The sequence below is a fragment of the Rhagoletis pomonella genome, unplaced genomic scaffold (assembly GCF_013731165.1).
Source record: "Rhagoletis pomonella isolate Grant_MI unplaced genomic scaffold, Rhpom_1.0 Rhpom_scaffold_01657, whole genome shotgun sequence".
NCBI classification, from domain to species: domain Eukaryota; kingdom Metazoa; phylum Arthropoda; class Insecta; order Diptera; family Tephritidae; genus Rhagoletis; species Rhagoletis pomonella.
In genome coordinates this window covers 9,182-34,279 of record NW_023460211.1, presented here as the reverse complement: position 1 = coordinate 34,279, position 25,098 = coordinate 9,182, and the positions used below count along the sequence as shown (strand labels likewise).

Genomic DNA, 25,098 nt, shown 5'->3' with positions numbered 1-25,098 from the left:
TAGAAGAGCAACACGTAGCGTAACACGGGCACTCGAGAACCAAGTGGTAGGGTCGCTCCTTACTCAAATCGATACTGGCATAGGGCATCCGGTCGATTTTATCCCCACTGATTATTTTAACCGCTGTTCAGCTAGGATTTTTGATCGTTTAAGCCCCGCTTGCGAATCACAACAAAATTTTAACGTTACCAACAACATAATTGTGAATACGTCCGACAATACCTTGAGTTTTTCGCAAAAGTTAGAGAGGATACTAGAAATGTCACAAGAAACTAACCAGGATGAAGTATTAGAAGGAGCAGTCGGAGGTGTTGACCAGCCGGCGTCGCTAGAAGTCACGAGTGATGGCGCTAATGTTGCAGCTACCACAGACCGCGTGGAGCAACTAAACCAAATGATGGCCCTTATGATGCAACAAAACCGTGTTATGGCTGATTGCATGGACGAAGTGAGGAAGATGCGGACAGACGTATCCCACTTAGTAACCGGGTCGCGGATGTAGAGGCATATATGCACTCACCAACCGCTGCAACGTCAGCTCCGCCGCGCTCTGCTTCAACCCCGGGACGCTCACAAGACCGACCAGCTAATGAAGACAGACAAGACCAAAGTAGAACTAGCCACACCCAGGACAGAAAGAAAGTTGGCTTGGACAAATGGCATATGAAATTCGACGGTACGACCAAGACAATGACAGTGGAAAGCTTTATGTATCGAGTGGAGAGAATGAGGGACCAACATCATCTCTCATGCGAACAGATATTTGGTGATTTTGAATGCTTGGTAACTGGCACAGAACTCAAATTGTACTGGCAAGTACTAGAGGATCACGCGGATGATGACTGCTTTAGGTACGATTAGTTGAAGGCAGAATTGTTAGTGCAGTTTAAATCTGCTAAATCCGATTACGAAGTCATAAAAGGGATTATGGAAAGAAAGCAGGGCCCACAGGAGACATTTGAAGATTTTTACGCCGACGTACATGACCTCACGTTCCGCCTAAAGAAGAAAGTCCCAGAGGCTGAGTTGGTCAAAATAATAAAAGGGAACCTAAAGCCTTATTTGGCAAATCTAACTTTTGCGGCTAAAATTGGCACTCTGGCAGAACTCAAACGTGAGTGCAAGCGGACAGAGAGATTAATTAAAGAAAATCGTTCAAGAAGCAAATTAGTTAGCGAATTAGATACGAAAGATAGGAATAATAACGACTATTATGGAGACGCGCGAATGGTAGAAGTAGAAGCTTTCAATAAAGATAATAACAATAAGTCGGGCCAGAGTAGAATAGTTCCCAATGCAGGCAATTATGGTTCGTCAAAACCCAATCCCATTTCCTTCAATCCCAACCCTAATGTTTGTAACGTTGCACAAAATAATGGAAGTGTCCTTAGTCAAGTGTTTTGTACGTCTCCCTTTCACCTCATGCTAAGTTTTGCGTGCGGCATGCCGGTAGATTACTACCTAAGGAGTCCGACAGAAGCAGCAAAAGATAGTAAATGTAAATCCCCTTTCCACTCTATGAAATGTTTTGCGTGTGGTAGTGAAGCATCCTATTGTGTTTTCCAGGCAGATGCGGGAAACAGCGCGCTAGCAGAGTTGACCGGGACCTCTGTCCAGAACCAGAAGCACCCGGACCCTTAAATGAGGTGGAGGAAAAAACATGGAATTATTCGAAAATTAAGAAGTTGCGTGAGAAACAGCGTACTTTAAAGAGAATCAAGCAAAAAATCGTCGCCACAATAGTATCATTGAAAGGTGATAATCGCTTTTTTTCTCGTACCAGGTGCCTGCCCAGTTGTCTCGGGAAAGGCGCAATGAAATTTCTTGAGGGCAAAGAAAGTGAAATAGTTCGACTGACCGGGCAAAATGTGAGAACGGCAAGCGGAGGTGAAATCCCGGTGATGGGAGTTATTAAGTTACCCATTATCTGGGATGGGGTAACCAAAGAATTAGAGTTCCTTATAGTGCCCGAATTAACTCAGGAGGTATACTTAGGTATAGATTTTTGGTGTATATTTGAGATGGATGTAGTGAATAGAGGTGTGAATGGGCGAATGTACGGTAATACTGTTTCAGAACTTGCACCCGCTGAAGGTAACCTAGTATTTGATGCCTTGAAACATGACCTTTCAGCGGCCCAAAAGTTAAGATTGGAAAAGACAAAGGCACAAGACAGCGTTCACCGTTTCTGGCAGGCCACTTTATCAGTTCACCGTTATGCCTTTCGGTCTTTGTAATGCCGCTCAACGTATGTGTCGTCTAATGGACCGCTCTTCGTGAATATGTGATTGTGTATTTAGATGACCTGTTAGTTTGTTCTGTTGATTTTCAGTCTCACGTGTCATTATTGGAAAAGGTCGCTAAGTGTTTGCGCGATGCAAAGTTAACTATAAACGTCGAGAAAAGCAAGTTTTGCTATAAGGAACTTAAGTATTTAGGCTACGTAGTAGGAGGCGGCTGCATAAGAACCGACCCTAGCAAAATAGCAGCTCTTAGGGATTTTCCGCAACCAAAAAGCCCAAAACAGCTCAGACGTTTCCTGGGCATGTCGGGTTGGTATAGACGATTTATAAAAAAAATATGCCTCCACAGCAGCTCCTCTACATGAATGTATGACCAAAGACAAAATAAAAAGATTTGAAATGACGGAGGAAGCGACTGCGGCATTTCAACAACTTAAACAAAGCCTCATCTCGGCACCTGTTCTAGTACACCCAGATTTTCATAGACGTTTCTATATCCAATGTGATCTATCGACGGACGGAGTGGGCGGGGTACTTTTTCAACTGGACAAGGACTGAAACGAGAGACCGATAGCATACATGTCTGCTAAATTAAACAAGGCACAGCGAAATTATAGTGTTACGGAGTTGTAGTGCTATGCAGCTGTCCTTAGTGTGAAGAGATTCAGGCCATACACTGAAGGGTTACCTTTCACCATAATAACCGACCATGCAAGCCTAAAGTGGCTGATGGGCCAAAAGGACCTTAGCGGGCGCCTGGCGAGATGGAGTTTGAAGCTGCAAGCATTCCACTTCGACATCACACATCGCAAAGGATCGCAAAATGTCGTGCCTGACTCATTGTCGCGAATGAACATTGAAGAAATTAAACCAGCCGAGAGGAATATCGATGTTTGCCTTGACTCACCTTACTTTAGGACAGCTGAATATACGGCACTGATAGACGTTATAACGAAGCGACAAGACCAACTTCCAGAACTTTGCGTATCTGACGGGTATGTATATAAACGGACTCAATTCAACAGGGGAGACGAACTACAGGAACATCATACATGGAAACTCTGGGTGCCTTCAGAACTACGCCTAGGATTAGTAGAAGCAGCCCATTATTCGCCATCAGCGGGGAATGGCGGTATTCATAAAACCTTAGCCCGCCTTAGAGAAAGGTATTATTGGCCGGGAATGGTTTTCGATGTCCAAAAATGTATAAAGGGCTGTACTATATGTAAGGCAAGGAAAACAACAAACAACTTTCGTAAACCACCAATGGGCAGACAACAAATAACTGAGCGACCTTTCCAACGTCCTTATGTAGATTTTATGGGACCATATTCTCGAACCAAGGATGGGAATGTCTTTATGTTATATGTCTAGATCATTTTTCTAAATTTGTTTGTGTAAAACCGATTCAACGAGCTACAGCTGCTAAAGTGGTCCAATTCCTCGAAAAAGAAGTTTTACACGTGATTAAAAAAATGTCCATCGATAATGTAAAGTTGTGATACACAATGGCTAGAGGCGTCGCACTATAGGCAAAACACGAGTTTTTATTCAAAATCGTAGATCTTCGCTTAGAAAAGAGATAATGGAATGAAAATTTTTTTATCGTGAAGATAAATGATCATATAATATAGGAAAACTATAGAGAAGTTACAACAACAATAACTTAACCCTCAAAATACCGTTCAAATTTCAACTTTTTAATTTTGGATTTTCACAAAAAAATTTATATAACAAAAATGGTTATACTGGTCAATATCTTTACGAAAGTGCAGCATTTAACCCTTTAATGCAGAGTCTGTCATATATGAAACGCTTTTTAACCCTTAGCACAGTGCGTAGGCAACTGGCTGAGTCAGTGGGGATCGTCGGTTCGAATCCTACTGAAAGAAGTCTGATGAGGAAATGTGGTGATTTCCGAAATAGGTATCACTTCTACCATTTTTTCAAATTATTGTTGCTTTTCCACAATAAGTTTTCACTGAAAACGGCCTCGAGCTCATAAAAATTGTTGAATATAATTATTTTTATATTTATTTTTAATATTTTTATTTTTTTATTTTATTTATTTTTTATTTATTTATTTTTTATTATTATTTTACTATGGAAAAATTTTATACGGTTAATATCTACGTCAACATGAGAAAAAGCACGTTCAATAGCATATCGAGAACCTTTTTCCTCTGCCTCGAAAGGGTTAAAAAGCGTTTCATATATGCCAGACTCTGCATTAAAGGGTTAAATGCTGCATTCCATTATCTCTTTTCTAAGCGAAGAAGAAGGGAATAGGGGAATTCATGCTTTATTTAAATTTAAAAAAATAAATTACCACACCATTTTAATTAATTAGTGTGTAGTCCAGTTTTGTTTTGTAGAAGTTTCGTTAGTATACACTTCAGTTTTTACACATTGAATATATCTGCATATTTATATATTTACACGTATCTATTTACATTTATTTATGTACAAGTCTACAAAATCTTATTACTTATAAAGCGATGTTTAATCTTCGTTGCTTAACACACATTTTTTCAATTACTTCTTGTGTTGTAATCGGCACATCATTATGTACCGCTGACATCGTTAAACCATTCAGCCGCTCCTTACTTGTATAAAAAGAAGGGACAAATACGATAACATATTCAACAATTGAGTAGTCCACTTGCAAAGTGCGCTATGTAAATTTTTTTTTAGATTTTTAGTTTTTGGTGGGTTTCATGTCCACTAACAGCAGAGTGAAAAATTTTTCTATATTCTGAAAAAAATAGCATGAAATGTTAACTACTCTTGCAAAAGTCGCTATAATACTTATTTATACACTTTCAAATGTCTCCTCTTCGTATGAACTTAGAAAACTGCAAGAAAATGTGGTAGTTTCGGTGCCAGTGGAAGAGGTCGCAAAAAAGAAGCAAACCAATCTTTCTAGAGGAGATAACGCGAAAAGCTAAAAAAAGCTAGCTATGTAAAAGTTACTGTTTCAAAACTTGCAATATTAAATTTTTAAATATAAAATTTGCAATCTACCATACTGCAATTTTATTTTTTTAATGGTATTAGGCTCTTATTTATCCAAATTTTCAGGTAATAAAAAAAGATACAGTTCGGATTTTACTTGTTGTCGTAGACGTTTTTTTTTAATTTATGGTTTACTTTTATAAAATCACATAACGCTGCACAGTGGTTCGGATCGCAAATCTAGCTGGACGAAACTATTTAAACAAATACTCGTTGATGGATCTTTACACCACTTCTTACCTAGGGGATTTTTGAGTCGCTGATTACGAATCTGAAGTCACTTATCAAAAATTCAAAATGGCGGATCCAATATGGCGGACGGAAATTAAAAAAAAATCGGTATATTTCTATGAAGCTGGGTATCTGGGGGTTTTCTGGGTCGCTGATTACATATCTAAAGCCATTTACCAAAAATTCAAAATGGCGGATCCAATATGGCGGACGAAAATAAAAAAAAATCGGTAGATTTCTATGTACCTGGGTATTAGGGGATTTTCTGGGTTGCTGATTACGAATCTAAAGTCATTAACTTAATTTACTCTATTTACTTCGGAACGAGCATTTTAATCAGATATTTCTTTCAATTTACTAATCACATAATCACGGACACCTTGTTGTCTTTTAGAAGCTTCAGCAACACCAAATGTCAAACAACTCACTTCTTAAGATTTTATTTACCATGACTAAAATTTAAGATCATAGCAAGAAACACAAATAAATTTCAGAAAAAATTTTATAACAGCGCTTAAAGATTTGCATGCCTGTTGTATAATTTTTTAATTTCAGAAAGCAGAAAATTCGCGAGGTACTATTTTTTTTTAACTCTTACATAACCAAAGGTTTTATAACTCCAAGTATTTTTCTGTTTTAACACACAACCCCTGTGGACATAAATTGCGTTATGACCTCTGAATCTATAGCGGAATTTAAGTTAAATTTCAGCTTTTAAAATAGAGTTCTCAAATAGGCGGCGTTGACTTACCTTTTTTTGTTTGTTTTCATATGTTAATTCTTTAATAAATGCAATTTCTATTTGAATGTATTGTCAGGAATGTATTCCAAGTACCATTAAGTATTTTAAAAACAAAAAAATTTTGACTTTCGTTCAGCTAGGTCTGCTATCCGAACCACTGTGCGCTGGTTGCAAGTGGACTACTCATATATTCATTAAAAGATAATTTGCCATCCGTCTGAAATAAAAAAAATTTTAAATCAGAAGGATAAAATAGTATTGTGTTATTAATTCAAAAGTAAATAATTGTAGTTCAATGGCGAAGGGGGGATCTATCCCCCCATATCCCCCCCTGGCTACGCCACTGGCACGAGAAATCAAATTCAATATTGGACAAGTGGGGTACCGTAGGAATTTTAAACAGAGCTCTCAAATTGATAACTAAAGTGCGAAATTAGCACCAAGGCATATACAATGTGTTGTCTTGCGTATAATAGGCAACTCTATGTATGAGCTGGGAGACATGTCAGGGAAACGAGTAGGGGTATACCACGCTAAAGATATTTTCGCAGCATGAGTATCACCTGATCTTTGTTCGTGGTAGTCCATCGTTCCGTTTGACCTCTATGTTGTAGCAATTTGTGATCTTATATATGTATGTGTTCATTGACTTGACTGTTTACTTGATTATTTACCTATCTCTCATTTATTTATTTATCTATTTATTTATTTATTTATTTACTTAACGACTTTACAATTTATTTATTTATTTATTTAACGACTTGACAATTTATTTATTTATTTATTTAGCGACATGACAATGTACTAATTTATTTATTTAGCGACTCGACAATTTATTCAGTTATTTAATGAGATATTTATTTGTACTAATTCATTTACTTACCTTAATTTTTTTGGGTAGTTGTGATCAAACGTGTTTACCAGCGATAGGCTAGGATATGCGTTATATAAGTTCCCGGTGGTAGGTTTATGTAGACATAGGCTACAGTAGATAGAATTGCAGTAGAACCAAAGACAAGAACATGAATAAGATGCCCGGCTGTAGGTCATGGGCAGTGTTGCAGGTTTTCGGCATGAGAAAACGTCCCTCTTGGTCTGAAAAAACGTCGTTTCCTACCCAAAAACGTCTTTTCCATGTATGCACAGAATTGTTCTTATAAAACTTTTATTGTAGACAAAGGTACATATGTACGTAAGGTATATTAAATTGTCATTTTGACAGAGCACATTTAAAATTCATTAAAGGTATTCACCAAAGTGTGCAAGTGGCCTGGCACTCTGGTAAAATAGCAGATGAGCTCAAGCAACGACTGTTGATAACAATTTGGTGAATACCACTATTGTAAACTGGTTTGAGATCATTAATATAAAAATCATGTTATACATACACTCGTGATCAGCTAATTAAGTCATCAACATTTTGATCGATTTTGGCTATTTTCTTTTGTTTATTTAATGTTTATTATTTTTTCATAAAAGCCTAGCTCATTATATAAGTAACACAATAGAAATCCACATTTCAAACTTATAAAAAATTATAAAAAATCTGCAAAGTTTCAGCTAGATTTTCATGGTTGTATTCAGTTTTTTTTAGAATTTTTTTGAGTATGCGGTTTGATAGCCCATCAAATTCCAGGGTAATAATGTGCAAGTTTTAAGTTGCTAAAGAATCGCGTTGATTTTTAATATTTTTTTCTTGTAGACATTTGGTAAGGTGGTCGGTTGTCGAAAATGCTAAATTACGTTTTGCTAAGAAAGAAAATAGTGCTTTTGCGAGCGTGCGTGTTGCAATAGATCAGCTCTTCCTGATTTGGCTTTTAATATGCAATTGCAAACATTGTAATAAGCCTTGTAATCTCAAGTATATACACAACCAGCATTTGAACTCGAGATCATATGTGTCCAAAGAATAAATATCTTTTGAGGCACCTGCTGCAAAAGCTTGTACAGATTTATTAAGAAAATAATTCAAAATCAGTTCTACTTACAAGATTTAGTAACAAATTTGCCGAAAGTGTGAGCGTAAGTACTTACTCTACAAGCAAATAGTACGCTATACATTGAATATATTTGGCATAGAGAAAAATTACTGGTAAGGTAAAAAACGTAATTTTTTACACAAAAAAACGTCCAAACGTCAACAGGATACAAAAAACGTCCAAATGACGGTAAAAACGGCAACCTGGCAACGCTGGTCATGGGTCGAAGCCACACGTGGTATGAAATGTGGACACAGTAGGCTGCGTTATGAATTTTCTTACGCCACGCTCCATAATGCAGGCATCATCGGCGAGCCTGTTAACGACAGCCGAACAGCTAAGTGACTATCATTTGACAAATCATTTGAGTGGCAAGACTGATAGAAATTTCTGTCACTAGCTACCTACAAGTTTCTATCAAATTCTAAAGGGCAGTGTGAAAAATCTGATGTAAACATTTGTGTATATGTGATCTTCCGTCTTCCTCCAACTTATGGCCTTATTTAATGGTCTCTTTTTAACTAACGCAAAATTTGTAAGTGTATTAGTAAGATAAATGAGAATGTGTTAGTTTCCATCACACAATTCTTGTAGGGACGCTAATTAGTCTGTTCCAATAGCAATCCGGTTTGCAGGATTTAGTACGGAGTGCAAAGGAACATACAAATTGTGTGTGTTTGGTGAAAAGTACCTTAGCTGAGCCTGCAACTAACAACCCATGTCCGTGTAACGCTGCCAAGTAGCTCTGTTACCCACTCTGGAAATCTCAAGCCAGCATGTTAAGCATGACTGTGTTTAGATAATGTGTGATGCACTTGTTTGAGGTGGATGTTGCGCGATGTTCGATAGGCAACTTGAAAGAAGTTCGTTCGATCAGTGGGGTAAGATAAACGTAGAAAATGTACAAAAGAGTTGTTTTTGCCACAAACTCTTGACCCGAAAGGCGATCGCCTATTTTATCAAGATTTATTGAAATAAGGTCAACTGAAGGTGTTAGGCGCGAGTGCGGCATTTTTCTTTTGTTATTAGAAGTTCATTTGAATTCCGTTTGCCTTTACATAAACAGTTTAAACGGTGAATAGGCGAACTGTGCAAAAGTTAAAGTTTAAACGTTTTAGTTAACGGAGTGAATCGAATTTATTTATAAAATAAGAACCCGTAAGCCAATCAGCTGGTTTCACCAGCAATTTAAATCGAAAAATTATTATTTTTTTATTCTCGTTCAATTTCCATATAATATTCAAAAGATTAAAATCACTTTTTTTTCTTGAGTTGCTTTCGTGAAATTTGCTGTATGTATGATATTTGCCCTAAAATGAATGAGCATGGGAAGACATATATGAATATCATTGACATCTTTTTTGGGTGAACCACTGATCTCGAGTTAGGAGATTTTTCGTGTAAAGTAATTTCTCATGGTATTTCCACATAATACGTATTTTTATCTACTAATTAGCAGGATAATTTTAATAAAACAACATAATTATCAGTGTAAAGTTATTTATTGACATTGTAGTCACTTGAAGTAATTTAACATAAAGTTCCACGGTTTTTGTAGAGAGACTAAAAAGCACGATAATTCAATCATGGGCAAATATCTCAGTAAAACACAAATATTAGTATGTGGAAGGGTAATCGGTGCACGTATTGGTTTCAGGTCCTTGCCCGCGGGAGGCTATCCTTAAGGACCTCGATTTCCGGCAAGAAGGGGTATATGTACGTACATGGATGTACAAAGTACTAGCCACATTCGATACAATTGCAGTGTCAACAAAAAAGGTATATAAGAAATCCACTCGGCATACGTATGTACCAGTGAAAGTTGGAAGAGAGCGCGTGAAAGTCACTGGGCCCGCTATTGCAAAATAACTGAGCAACTAGTACTCACCGTCGTTTTCTCTCTCAACTCGCTGTGGCATAGCGAGTAGGCATACGTGAGCGGAAACTTGCCGGTTGGTGATCTTCTCGACATCCGTACCTCATAGCCTGGACTTAGGTCATTTTGCTTGTTTTTGTTTCATTTAGTACACACATCCGTGTAAAAATATTAATTTCTTTTGTACATTTGTTTCGCACTACCCACCTTTAACCTAGTTATACGTAAAGGGCCCCCGCTGGAGCGCACTCACAAACGCATTTATATATATAATTTTTTTTGTTGCAAATAATTTAGGATGTTGTTTTTAAACTAACTAATTCTCTTAAATTAATATTGTTATAGGGTGTGGAATCCTATTTTGATTTTTCATTTAAAGTCACTTACCTTTTTTTTTTGTATATATAGCTAAACTAGCATTTTATCTGATTAAGTTTGTTTTTGTTAGCATTTTTTGAAGACAATGCAGAATGTTGGAAACTTTCTTTGGATTTTTTTTTTGCTACACTGAATTAAGTATTTTTTTTTTGCAAAAATTCTTACAACACTCTTTGTACGCCTTAGACTCTAGTTTTATTCCCGCACTTCACATCCTTTTTCTTTGATTCTTCCACTACTTCTCAATTACCTCTTGTCAATCACTTTTGGTTTTTTATTTACTGTTGCTTTATAACTGGATGATAGATTATTTGAGATTCTATTTTTTTATTAAATATTTTTTAATTGAATTCAATCGCTTTTGATTCTCACCCGAAATTTTTTTTTTATCATTGAATTGTATCATTCTTGTTTTTTTTTTTTTTTGATTGAACAACTCTTTATTCTCACTTTAACCTTTTGTTCTTTAAGGATTCATTCCTTTTCATTCTCGCGTACACTTTCGTTCACTATTCAATATTGCTTTCCCGATCCGCGGCTTTTTTTGCTAAAGGTTGAATTATTTGATTAATTAAATTTCGCACATGAACGATTTATAAATTTTTTTTGCTTGAAACATAATTTCGCGGACTAGCTAAAGTTCTCCGTCGAGTTTAACAGACCGCGTGGTACTGGGCAGAGCTTCACTTGTTGCCCACAGCTTCGAATGAGCGCTCCAGCCACATATCAGACTTGGATTCTTCCAATTAGATTCTAAGATCCACTCGTATTTTGAGTATATGTATGTATGTTTTAGGGGTCAATTCTTTCCCACAGCCATTCCAGCTTCGATGGTACCAACGCGGAGCGAGAAATTAGGTGAGTGATATGCTTACTTATACATATAAATACGTACTTACCTATGCAAACATAAATATTACCCTTTTTTGCAAATACCTAGTTATTGATTTTGGTCTCTTTTGCATGAATGTATCTACGCATATGTTCGTATGCATAGATACTCATATGCATGATATTAACCCTTGCAATGCTTTAGAAGTTTTCGTGAATGAAACAGAAAGGAGGAATAATTAAGAATTATAAACATAATTATAGATAGTTTTTTTTTTTTGATTTAATAACAAAAAAAGGAGGGAAAGAATTGGAAGGAGAAAAGGAGTGTAAGTGGAGGAGAACTAGCAGACCGTAGAAATAAGATTTAGGGATTTGTTTGTAGGAAGTAAAGTAAAGCTAAATGATATAAATGTTTAGAAAAAAAACAACATTAGTGAGCAGTGTTGCCGTCCCAAGAAAATGTATCACCGACCAAGCCAAAAATGTATCCAAATGTATCAATTTTTCTTTTTTTACGTATCCATCTCATAATTTGTAAGAAAACCAAACATTTTGAAGAAAAAGACATAATTTAACCCATCCTAAGGACTTGGAATACGTGTATATATATTTTTATATTTCATAAAATCAAACATTTGTAATTTCAGTTTATAAATTACATCTTTTGTACATAAGTATTTTGCAAAGTAAGTATAAAAAATAGTAATTAATATGTTACATTTGTACCTGTACACTATGAAAAGTGTGTGCAAAACTACTACTGAAAAATATCTTTTTTTCAACAGGAATCTGTATAAATATACATACGTATAAGATGTTCAGGATTCGATTTTGAACTTGAAATCTTTTAAATATATACATAAATACACACATGAAATATTTAACGTTGTAAAAATTTTGAAACTAAAAATATATTTCCTACAAATAATAAACATTAGGGGCTTACATTTACTCTATTTTAAACATTTTATGTATTATTTTGCGCTCTGCGACAAATTTGGTATGTTAAAGTAAACAGGCAGTGTTTAATTTTATTACACGTTGTGCAAATTTGCATACATTAAAAGAGGAAAAGGGTTACCTTTCTTAATATGCGCAAATAAACAAAAAAAAAAAATAGAGTGTATTTAAAGTCTTTTCAGTCAAATTCATAAAAATTTCCTTAAATAAATCAAATTTAGTTTTTTAAACAGTGTATTTTAAACTACATTGAGATCTTCTTTCTTTTTATATTAACAAATGAAGATATGTGAAGATATGAAAGAGATATATTTAATTTATATATATATATTAAGATCTTTGTGCGACAACATCAAGGCGCACGCCACAAATCGGAGGAGAAGCTCGGCCAAACACTAACGTATGTGTAAGTGCCAATCCATTATTATTATTATTATATTAAGATCTTGCTTAAAGCATTTTTTTTAGCTCACTAAACAATTGCGCCTAAAAGCTTAAACAGAAATTAATGAAAATCTATTTTTGAACGAAAAAAACTTTATAGAAAATATACAATTTTGGCCGATTTAAAAAAGTATCCACATTTATACTGATAGGAAAAAATAAGTATCCTGCAAAAATTCGTCTAAAAATGTATCCAATTGGATCTATTTGGATCCAAACGGCATCCCTGTTAGTGAGTAAGAGATTTGAATTAATGAACTAAATAAATGGAAATCTGTTCGGTGTTAATTGAAGTTACAGTCTTTCAGTTAGTAAGTCATAGTGGTATGTAAGTTTACCATGGCTTGCTAGAACTCTATGATTGGTGTAAGAGGGGTGTCTCTCCAGGAGCAATGGTGCAACACAGGTGAACTATCTCGCTGCCGGGACTAGCTGGATGGACGTCGGACATGACTTGAACAGTCGACGTACGGACTAACGTCAGTATTGGGAGTTCTACTAAAGTATGTGGAGTCGAAGTAGAGCTCATGGCTGTTTGGTGTTCAAACAGAGCGGGAGGGCTGACTCCAAGCTGACCGGACGGTTTCTCCTGCTTTTCACCTTTCCTATTGTAACAGGCATGAACCCTTATATATTTTTTGATTGTGTAGCAGTGAGCGGAAAGAAGTGGCAAGAACCGCGCCCACTTACGACGAGCTTAGCCCGGGCTTCCAGCATGCCTGGCCCGCCACGACTTCCCATCCACGACTTCAGGCTTCCACAACACGAGCTAAGCCTATCAACCATATACCTTGTTTTTACCGACACGTAAAGCGCTTTGGCCCAGTTCGCTGTAATTCAAAATGGAGGCATAAACCAACTTTCAATACGCTCAGAAATTCAATAGTGTATTAACTGGAATTTGTTTTCAAATCGCTTTTTTATTTCCCACATCGGTAAGAAAACAGGTATAAACACATCATTCATTTGACGCGAAGTGAAAAAAGATTGGTCCCGGTTTAAATTTAAATCATTATTATAACAAATTTGAATAACTGTTCGCTTCCTTTTCGGTCCACCGCGCAAATTAATTATTAAAGAAATTTCAAATAAAAATAACAAAATTTTGTTTACTTTGAATATGATTTCAACGGGTGCGCTAAAATGACACCGGTATAAACGCTTAGAAGAAATATGTATTACGTTAAATAGTGTTTTTCTTAATGCGGTTTTGTCGTAAGTATAAACAAGGTAATAGAGAAGTTCAACCATTTGCGTAATTGCTCAGGCTTTGGAAACCGTAGAAGCATTTCAGGGGACAAATGAAAATTACCCGAAGGCATTGGACAGATTTAGTCATATTTTTAGAAAATGTAGTATCATTATTTGAGCTAAGTACTAGCAGTTACGAAATCAGATTATCTTCAATTGAGGAGTCTCATTTACAAGGCTTCAGCAATCTACGGTTCCCTTTCATCACTAGGTAGTGATAGGCAAATCTCTAAAGCTTTGCTTATCGGCCATTCGGAAATGAAAGGAGTCACTGGACTTCGAGACGTTGCCTATCTGGGTAGGTTGTACTAGGGTTTTGGAAGGGAATTGTCAGTTTCTGGAGTCTATCAAAAGTTCACACACTTCTCCTCAATCACTCAAACGACGAAATCGGCCACTTGTACGTCGAAAAACTAACCAAAGGGTTACTCGTTTACTTGCTCCAGCCTGCCCTGTTCACTTTGAACGAGTACAAACCAAAAGATCTCGAACTGCGATCGCTCTAGGTTACTAAGTATTGGACAACGATTTGATCACAAAAAGAAAAATTGAATTTGCATAAATTGCTTGTCGAAGGGACACCAAGTTGCTCATTGACTTCAGCGCACAGGTGCAAGACTCGGGTGACTACAGAATGGGTAAGGCATTGCTGGACTCCGTTGTGGACAAACGTTGTTTTTGCCAAAAAGGAAGCAAAATATCGGCATTCAAAGCATCGTTAAGTAATCAACAAATATGAAGTACCTCCTATAAAAAAAAAGTTTTAAACCAATAACTTACTTACTAAAAAATTGTTTATTATCGCTTAAAATTATTGTAACAAACAGAGGTATGTTGTACAAAAAAACATAAACAGATGTTCACGAAAGCTGATCTAAAATTATTCGTCGATTTGAATAGTTAACTTTTTAACATCGAAAGCTTAACCCCGCCAGTGTGGGACTTTAACCCAAACTAAACTACCTACCGTCATGTACTGTTCCTCTCCCTATACCACGGTCAAGGACTTCGTCGGGATTATAAAACACTGTGTGACCGCTTAAGTTATAGACATATTGAAGCACAGAAAATATGCATACTCGAAATTTTGAATACCCCCTCCAACTGGACTTAAGGTCTAAAAACGCTCTTTTCATAGGTTGAGCCTTACAACTGCGATAACCGCAACCCTCAATACGTGCAATGCCTTGATTAATGCAAGTCTCTAAAGCAAAACATTGTAACCTTTATAAAAGAAACTTGAAAACCATTTAACCTCAATACCTTCAACACTCTTTGTTTGTGCATGCCATACACAGAAAATTTGAAGTTTTTGCCTTTCTTTGCCTTGCCAGTATTCTGGAAAAACTAAAAAGTGGTATTTCTGTTAAAGTGATGTGTGATGAGTTTAAAATAAACAAATCAACTGTTAACAGAACTAGTCAAAATAAAAATAAAAGTAAAAATAAAAAAATATAGATGCCGGACTTGAGAAACGGCAAACTTTGAAACAGTGCGAGTACCCAAAAAAGGATTAACACATGTGGTTTTGTTTTAAGAGAAAGTAAATGTTCCCATATCTGTCCAGTTTGTGAAAGCTAAAGTCCGCAAGCTACATAAAAATAACCAACTGAACATTTTTCCAGACAAGACATACATTGCTGATGGGTCTACACCATGCCTCGCTTAAGCAAATATATCTGGGACACACAAAGTTTTTCTTCTTCTTCTTGTTTGGCGCTATAACCGCCTACGCGATTTTGGCCCAGTCCAAAACAGTACGCTAGTCGTTTCTCTTCTGTGCAAACTGACGCCTATTTGGAAATACCAAGTGAAGCCAAGTTCTTTTCCACTTGGTCCTTCCATCGCAGTGGGCCTTCCTCTTCCAACATCGCGACCCGCGTTGAATACTTTTAGAACAGACGTAAGCCTTATTTGTAACAGACGAAGCCCTTATTTGTAACAATAATGTCGATGTCGTCGGCATGCGCCAGTAATTGTACGCTCTTGTAAAGTTTTGTGCTTGAGCGGTTCAATTCTGCGACTCTTATTATCTTCTCCAACATCAGATTAAAGAAATCACATGAAAGGGAGTCACCTTGTCTGAAACCTCGACTGGTATCAAACGGCTCAGAGAGGTCCTCCTCAATTCTGATCTGAAGTCACACTCATAAAGCGTAATCAGTTCGTTGACGGAGGGCTTCAGTCTTTCACACAACACGCTCCATAAAATAGTTAGCACGCATGGCGGGTCGCCTTTCTTGTGGATTGGGCAGAGCGTAATTGAATAGCTCGGCTGACAGGCCATCAGCATAATCGCTATTCGTACCTCGTCATAGTCAGGCGCTGGAATATCGACTCCATCGTCTTCGAACAGGAGCTCGGGTTCGTCTTCTCCACTTCTTTCAGTGCTGCTGCCATTCAAAAGGATCGAAAAGTGCTCCATCCATAATTTGAGTGCGTTCTGGACATTGGTCACTAGGTCGCCATGGTTGTTCCAACAGGATTCTCTGATAAAAATTCCGGTAGTTTTTTCTGTCGGCCAGCATTTCAAGCTCTTTGCACTCACGTATTTTGACCTCTCTCTTCTTATTGCAGCAAATACGTCTAGCTTCCCTCTTCAGTCACTATAACGGTTCCACATGGCTCACGTTGCGCCCGATCTCAGTGTGGTCGTGTAGGCGGCACCTTTTTTATCTGCAGCTTCTTGACTCTCCTCATCGTAACAGTAATGAGTGGGAAATGTGGCTCCATTGCTCGCGTATGTCGCTTTGTTGAAGATTACTCTCTCGCAGTAGGTGTGCGAGTCGAGTGGCGAATCAATTGGCCGTCTGGTTTGATTGCAGCTTTGCGACATTGAGCTTTCCTTGCATTGTTGGGCGCACATTTTTTGCTGCACAGAGGCGGGTGCGTATATTGGCTGCATCAATATAGTGGTGTGAGTCGATATTTGGCCTTCGGAGTGTACGTATGTACATCTGAAACACTGGAAGTGTGCTTTCCGTCTACCACAACATGCTCGATTTGTTGTAATTACTTAAGAAGTAAACGTATTGGCTGTTCATCAAACCGGTCTATAGTTTTATCAATAATCTCAGGTTTGTTCTGTGATACAAAATTTTCGATGTACGCTTAGAAGAAACAAACCTAAATACAAAGTAATAAACAATTAAGCTATAAACTTATTTGTTAGTTTACCGTTCAATCCATTTTCGCTCATTTTCGACTGCAGCCAGGCATTTACCCTTCTTAAATGGAAGTGCTTTGAAGTTAGCGACGAATACACACTTTTTAAATCAATTTACTAATTATTTTGTAAGCATTGTAAGAAGGAAGGAAAAATTATCGAGCAAGCATTTCCTGGTACTATTTTTCAATATATAGGCAAAAATTTGGAAGTTAGGGGCGGGGCTCGGCCCCCCTTTCCCTATCTGGCTACGACTATGGTTGGACCCACAATTCAGTGTGATTATATCGTTTTGTGCTTACTGCCGGCAAGTACTAATAATAGAAAATTTCGGTACACCTTGTGGAGGAGTTCGCCAACTGAGAAAATTTGCACATATCAACTGAACACGGTAACGTATGGTATGTCTTCCGCGTCTTATCTAGCTGTACGAAGTTTGGTTTACTTGGCCGAACAACATGCGTCCCAGTTCCCAGTTGGAGCGAAAATCATGGAGTCGTCATTCTGTGTGGACGATCTTTGTGTGGAGCTGACACTATGGTCGATCTTTCAAAAATGAAGGAGGAGGTGACAGAATTGTTGAAACTAGGTGAGTTTAAACTAGCAAAATGGCACTCTAATCAGGCTCGATTCAGAGAAGATAAGTCTGCAACGGATCTGAATCTCGACACGTCCATTACAAGTGCAATTAGGCTGCAGTGGGACCAAGCCTTGGACTGCTTCTTATTTTCATTCGAACCAAAACTAAAACCAGCAAGTCGCTATACTAAGCGCTCTATCCTTTCAGTTGCATTATCGCTCTTCGGTCCCCTTGGTCTGTTGGCTCTTGTAATTATAACATCAAAAATTTGAAAAAGGCATGCACCAACACTTAGTAATCCAGCATACCTAGTTTCCAGAGGACGCAGTGTGGAAGAACTCGTCAAATCAATATAGTATACATTATTATAAAGACTACAAAAATGGCCAAAAAACAAATGCAATGACATCGACATGGAGGTTGTAGAAATGGAGAAGTGAAAATCAGCATTCAAATCAACTCTTAGTACCGATTATTTCCTCGAAATCGTAAATCAGTGGAGTTCCTACACAAGCAGTCTTCGATTGATCGCCTGGATGTTTCGCTTTACAGATATATTGCGACGCAGGGTCAAATACGATGACAAGGGTCAACTTTCTCCACAGGAACTGCATCATGCGTTGCTATACATAGTGGGGAACATACAATAAAAATATTTTGCTAACGATGTTTACCTTTTAGAGAAAGATCGAACGACAAATGGCACGCTGCGTTACTTAAACCCTTTCCTGGTGTCTACAGAAGGATTTTAATTGCTCAAAGTTGGTGGACGTTGGAACTAGCTGTCGTCCCAGAAGAAAGAAAACATCCGTCTTCATCGAAAGAACTACCACGCTGGACCTAAAGCGCTCGTAGCCTTGATAAGGCTGAAATTCTGGATAGTCAACGCTCGCGACGGCGAGTGGTCAGGTCGTGCATCCACTGTGTGCGCTATAAGCCAAAGCTACTACAACAAGTGATGGGACAGATACCAGTCGAGCGGATAAATCCATTACGCCCTTTGCCTCGCTGAGGTATCGATTTCTGCGAGGCAGAGGCAAGACTCCCTATAAGGCATACATTGCAATTTTCGTATACCTCGCAACGAAGGCAGTGCACTACGAGGTCGTATCAGACCTCTCTACGGACGCATTCAATGCGTCATAGAAGGGAATGATTGGGGGAAGGGGAGTGTCTATTCGCACTTTGCCACTGGTGACACTGGCGACCCTGGTGACACTGGGGAAACTGGACACTGGTACACTGACGACACTGGCAGAGCCGAAGACTCTCGACACTGGTACACCGGTGACACTGGAAAAGTGCGAATAGACACTCCCTAACTTTTAACACTGAATAAGCATTCAGATTAATGCAGCTTTTGCTATGTGTGCCCACATTTATTCAGTACCAATCAAGCGATTCTAAACACACAAAACCCACTGAAAAATACGCAAGGTTGAATTTCATTAAACAGATTTCAAAATTTCAAAACGAGAAATAGTTTATTGAGCGTTATCATTAATTTGTTTCACTTAAATTTGTACAAGTATTTATAATAAATAAAAATATTAATTTGAGAAATATTTTTAGTGACAACAATGACATTATGAAAAATGCTAATTATTAAACGATTTTAACATCTCTGTTTCGAAAATTGTCAGCTTTCTAAATAAATATTACCAATGTACCAATATAGAGTATGTGCAGAAATTATTAATAATGTACCTATACATCTACGTTAAAATGAGTAAACAAATTTAAGCGCTTCTGCTTCTAACTTTAGACATATACCTTTTATTATTTAGTTATAAAAATTCTTAATAAAAGTTCCCTCGTACTTTTTTCTTCGCTATTGGGTCAAGCATTTAATAAAGACTAGTGACGCCCCGTTGTCGAAATTCGACCACCTCACTTTTTCATACCCTTTCGCTATGTTTGTGACGATTTTAGGTCCATGAGAACCTTTTGATCGTCCACGTCACTAATAGTATTAGGTGGAGTGATATCTTTTGCGTTTAATAATTCTATAATTCAAAGGAGCAGTAGGGAGGAATAGATTGGTATGTAATTTCGTTAGCGTATTAATATAAAGATAGTAGATGGTGAAACCAAAGCAGGTATTCATAGGCTTATACGGAAATTGGAATAACTCGGCTCTGGAACCACCTATCGGGCCCATTTTTGCAGGTGTATTTATCTTGATGATAATAATATGTGTTTTGAGCAAATCGGACCATAAATGAAGTTTTTCGGAATAACTCCACTCCTACTCCACCTACTGAAAGAAACAAACAAAATGCGAACCTCCCCTTTGAAATACCTTTCGAACAAAAGAAGAATCATTCAAACTGGTTGAGAAACATAGGAGCAGTAGGGAGGAATAGATTTGTATGGGATTTCGCTAGCATACTAATATATAGATATTGAAAAGAAATTACAGTGGAACCACTTATAAGTTGCCGTACCAATGCACTCTTCTAAGTCAGTCTCATCATATGAAAATATTTCATGAATTTTAATTTGGTATAGCTCGAATTCGGTGGTAACTATCGTTTAGATGGACTTCACCACTTCTTTTGCGCAGGGTGGGGAAGTGGCTTGGTTTTATATTTTTGCTAATAAATAGCGAGTCAGCTTTAAACAACGAAACACAGAAAAACTGAATTTAGCAGCTTATAATGAGTTCACCCCTCCTTTTCCCCACAGCGGGAAATAACTTCGCTCTATATTTTTTCTACTTAATAGCGATTCAGCTTAAAACAACAAAACAGAATGACTGAATTTAGTACATATTATGAGTTCATCTCTCCTTTTCCCCACTGTAGGGAAGTGACTTCGTTCTTTATTTTTGCTACTTAATAGCGAATCAGCTTAAAATAACGAAACACAAAATAACTGAATTCAGTAACATATTATGAGTTCACCACTCCTTTTCCCCAGGGTAGAGAAGGGACTCCATTTATCATTTTTGTAACATTAGGTATAGCGAATCAGCTTGGAGCAACGAAGTAAAGAATAATTGTGTTTAGTTCACCACGCTAAATCATTTTAGAATTATTAAGGTAGAAAACATAAAAAGTCAAACTGATTCGCGGTTAACAGTGTTGCCAAGTTGCCAATATCCCTGCAGTGAAAAGCCAAACCAGTTAGAAAAAATACTAGTTCATTAACTAGTATGTGCCTACCAGTTCGACAATGTCGAAGAACTTAGGCGATCAGCGACATCTGCCTTTGAATTGCCAAAGCCAAAATAAAACGCAATTAATTGCTTTTCTTACAAATGTCGTCTGTGGCGTCACGTGAAGACTACTGGTTCTGGTTCTGAAATCGCAGGTTCGAGGCCGCTTGGTGGTGGTTACCATTTTTAAAGTTAAATAAATGTAATTAAAAATAATTTATTCAATTTATAAATAAATAACAAATTTGAAAATCTAATTGCATTGCAAAAAAACATTTAGGAAGAAATTCTCGTGCTATATAAAAACAAAGAAATTAAACAAAAATATTTTTTTTATTACATTAAAAATTACAATAAACAGCATAAACAAAAAAATAAATTTATAAAAAATAAAACACAAAAATAGAAAATTAAAAAAATTTCCCTGCGCCAGGATTTGAACCTGGGACCTGGGCTTACCACGCAAATGCTTTGCTCTGTCGGCCATTGTGACTGCTGGAGCGTCGCGAGCAAAAAGGCACACTTATGCTTTTCACGGGGCATGAATTGTCAGACTATCTCATCAACTGGTATGATGCTACTAGTATTTATACTAGTAGATGCTGATGCATAGCCTGACAATTGACATCTCGTAGAACATCGCAATGTTAAAAATACCAGTCGCTAACATTGAAAAAGGATAGAACGTGAACTAGTTCGGCTGAAACGCAAACCGGTAGAATTCTAGTTCACAACTAAGTAATAGCTTTCCCTGCAGAGATCTTTGTAATTTGGAAGATTTTTGGTACTTATTATGATGTAACAAATGAAAAGAAGACTTTTACTCCATTTGGAAGTTTTTTGTCTGAGAACCTGAATCCATCAAACGATGAATAGCATATAAGATCAAAAACAGGTTAGCTTACAATTAACTTTGAGGCGAGCGATTAGCTAAATTGTGATTTTTTATATGTAATTAAATATTTAATTTGAATAAAATGGAGCTTCGAAACTTGATGTTAAACGGGTTAAGTAATAAGTTTTAGACACATATATAAGAATATTTAACGTAAACCTATTAATATATAGATATTGAAAAGAAATTACATTGGAACCACTTATAAGTTGCCGTACCAATGCACTCTTCTAAGTCACTCGCATCACATGAAAATATTTCATGAATTTTAATTTGGTATAGCTCGAATTCGGTGGTAACAATCGTTTAGATAGACTTCACCACTTCTTTTGCTCAGGGTGGGGAAGTGGCTTGGTTTTATATTTTTGCTAATAAATAGGGAGTCAGCTTGAAACAACGAAACACAAAAAAAACTGAATTTAGCAGCTTATAATGCGTTCACCCCTCCTTTTCCCCACGGCGGGAAATAACTTCGTTCTATATTTTTTCTACTTAATAGTGATTCAGCTTAAAACAACGAAACAGAATAACTAATTTAGTACATAACGGGTGATTTTTTTGAGGTTAGGATTTTCATGCATTAGTATTTGACAGATCACGTGGGATTTCAGACATGGTGTCAAAGAGAAAGATGCTCAGTATGCTTTGACATTTCATCATGAATAGACTTACTAACGAGCAACGCTTGCAAATCATTGAATTTTATTACCAAAATCAGTGTTCGGTTCGAAATGTGTTTCGCGCGTCCGATTTATGGTCTACATAATCGACCAAGTGAGCAAACAATTAATGCGATTGTGACCAAGTTTCGCACTCAGTTTACTTTATTGGACATTAAACCAACCACACGAATGCGTACAGAAGAGAATATTGCGTCTGTTTCTGAGAGTGTTGCTGAAGACCGTGAAATGTCGATTCGTCGCCGTTCGCAGCAATTGGGTTTGCGAAACACATTTCGAACCGAACACTGATTTTGGTAATAAAATTCAATGATTTGCAAGCGTTGCTCGTTAGTAAGTCTATTCATGATGAAATGTCAAAGCATACTGAGCATCTTTCTCTTTGACACCATGTCTGAAATCCCACGTGATCTGTCAAATACTAATGCATGAAAATCCTAACCTCAAAAAAATCACCCGTTATTATGAGTTCACCCCTCCTTTTCCCAACTGTGGGGAAGTGACTTCGTTCTTTATTTTTGCTACTTAATAGCGAGTCAGCTTAAAACAACGAAACACAAAATAACTGAATTCAGTAACATATTATGAGATCACCACTCCTTTTCCCCAGGGTGGGGAGGTTACTTTGTTATTCATTTTTGCCTTCGCGACGATTAAGAGCGAAATTAGGGGACTGGGGAAATTAGGTAGATAATATAAAAATCCAAATTAGCGTAGTGATTCACAGTGTTGCCAAGTTGACAAGTTCGTCATTTGTAAATTTTCTGCTTCTTATGACGATATTGGGAATGAAGATTTTTACCCCATTCGCAATTTCTTTGTCTAAGAATCTGATTCCTTCCAGTGATGAATCACTTATAAGATTGAATACAGGTCTTACATCAAATTTTGAGGCATGTGAATAGTTAAATTCTTAAATTGTTGATTTTGTATAGGTAAATATTTAAGATGAAATAATCGAAACTTTAAAACGTGAAGTATGTATGAATGTATGTAAATGAGGAATGTATTTGTATGGGATTTCGTTAGCGTATTAATATATTGATATTCGAACCACAGTATGACATTTTAAGTTACACCAATGCACTTGACAACATAGGAGCAATAGGGAGGAATAGATTTGAATGGGAATTCGTTAGCGTTTTAATATAGATAGTAGATGGGGAAACTAAAGCAGGCATTCATAGGCTTATACGGAAATTGGAATAACTCAGCTCTGGAGCCACCTATGGGGCCCATTTTTTCACGTGTATTTATCTTGATGATAATAATATGTGTTTTGAGCAAATCGGACCATAAATGAAGTTTTTCGGAATAACTCCACTCCTACTCCACCTACTGAAAAAAAAACAAAATGCGCACCTCCCCTTTACAATACCTTTCGCTCAAAAGAAGAATCATTCAAATTGGTTGAGAAACATAGGAGCAGTAGGGAGGAATAGATGTGTATGGGATTTCGTTAGCGTAAAGCAGGCACTCACAGGCATATACGGAAATTGGAATAACTCGGCTCTGGAGCCACCTATCGGGCCCATTTTTTGCAGGTGTATCTTATTACATCAAACGAGCAATTCTTGTATATATTTATATATCCGTAGGGTTCTCGGAAACGGCTCTAGCGATTTTGATGAAATTTTGTACACAGACAATGTGTTAGATTTTAAGGTAATCTGAATAGGCACTATCTTCGAGAAGACTCGTATAAGGTTGCCACCCATTCGAAATTAGTTACAAATTAATTAGAACATCATAATATGGGTATCAAAAGGAAGGTATTTTAAATATCCCTAATTCGAAAATATTTTTAATAGGGTTGCCACCTATTTTGATTCACATACTTATTTAATTTTGTGTTTAGAAAAAAAGGTCAAATATTACTATTCATGGGTACCAAGAGAAAGTTCTTAAATAATGCTATCCCTATATACAAAATATTATCCCTTAGGATAATAGTGTAAGGTTGCCACTTATTTTCGATTCTGCACAATCTATCTAAAACATCGCAATATGGATATCAAATGAAAGGTATTGTTGATAACTTTGGTCAGAAAATATTTTCGATCAGGGTTGCCACGCTTCTATGTAATAAAATTTTTTTTTTTTTAATTTAAATCAGCATTTTTTATATATACACAGTGCGTGTACGCTCAAGATATGTACCATTCGTTCCAGCGTATTTGGGAATAGGGTTGCCACCTAAATTTTGGAGTAAGAAATTTACTTAATAGATATCGAAATCCAATTTTTTTTTCCAAAATATTTTTTAAAGCTATCTAAATCTTGAAAACTTTAAAAAGTATATGTACTCCGGGCAAAGCTCGGTCAACCTGGTACTACTTTTTAAAGTGTTCAAGATTTGGATAGCTTTAAAAAAATATTTTGGAAATAAACAAAAAAAGTAGGTGTTCCATATCTATTAAGTAAATTCCTTACACTAAAATTTAGGTGGCAACCCTATTCCGAAATACGCCGGAATGAATGGTACATATCTTGAGCGTATGTGTACTATGTATACCAGGGTTGTTGCGAATATTATTCCAAAATAAAAGTCCTTTCCGGATAATAAACAAACCGCCTGTCCATATTAAACAAATTTGGTATCATATAAAAGAGGAATGAAATAGCTTTCAAACAGAAATAACGAACGATCTTAATTTATATATT

At 36.8% G+C, this 25,098-nt stretch overlaps 1 long non-coding RNA gene across 1 annotated transcript; it reads left to right on the top strand.

Annotated features, from left to right (window-relative positions):
- Window positions 1-19,753: 19,753 nt before the first annotated feature.
- Window positions 19,754-23,964, top strand: LOC118752563. Its single transcript, XR_004994705.1, has 2 exons — window positions 19,754-19,798; window positions 23,908-23,964. It is a non-coding gene; the product is annotated as an uncharacterized LOC118752563 (long non-coding RNA).
- The last annotated feature ends 1,134 nt before the right edge of the window (window positions 23,965-25,098 follow it).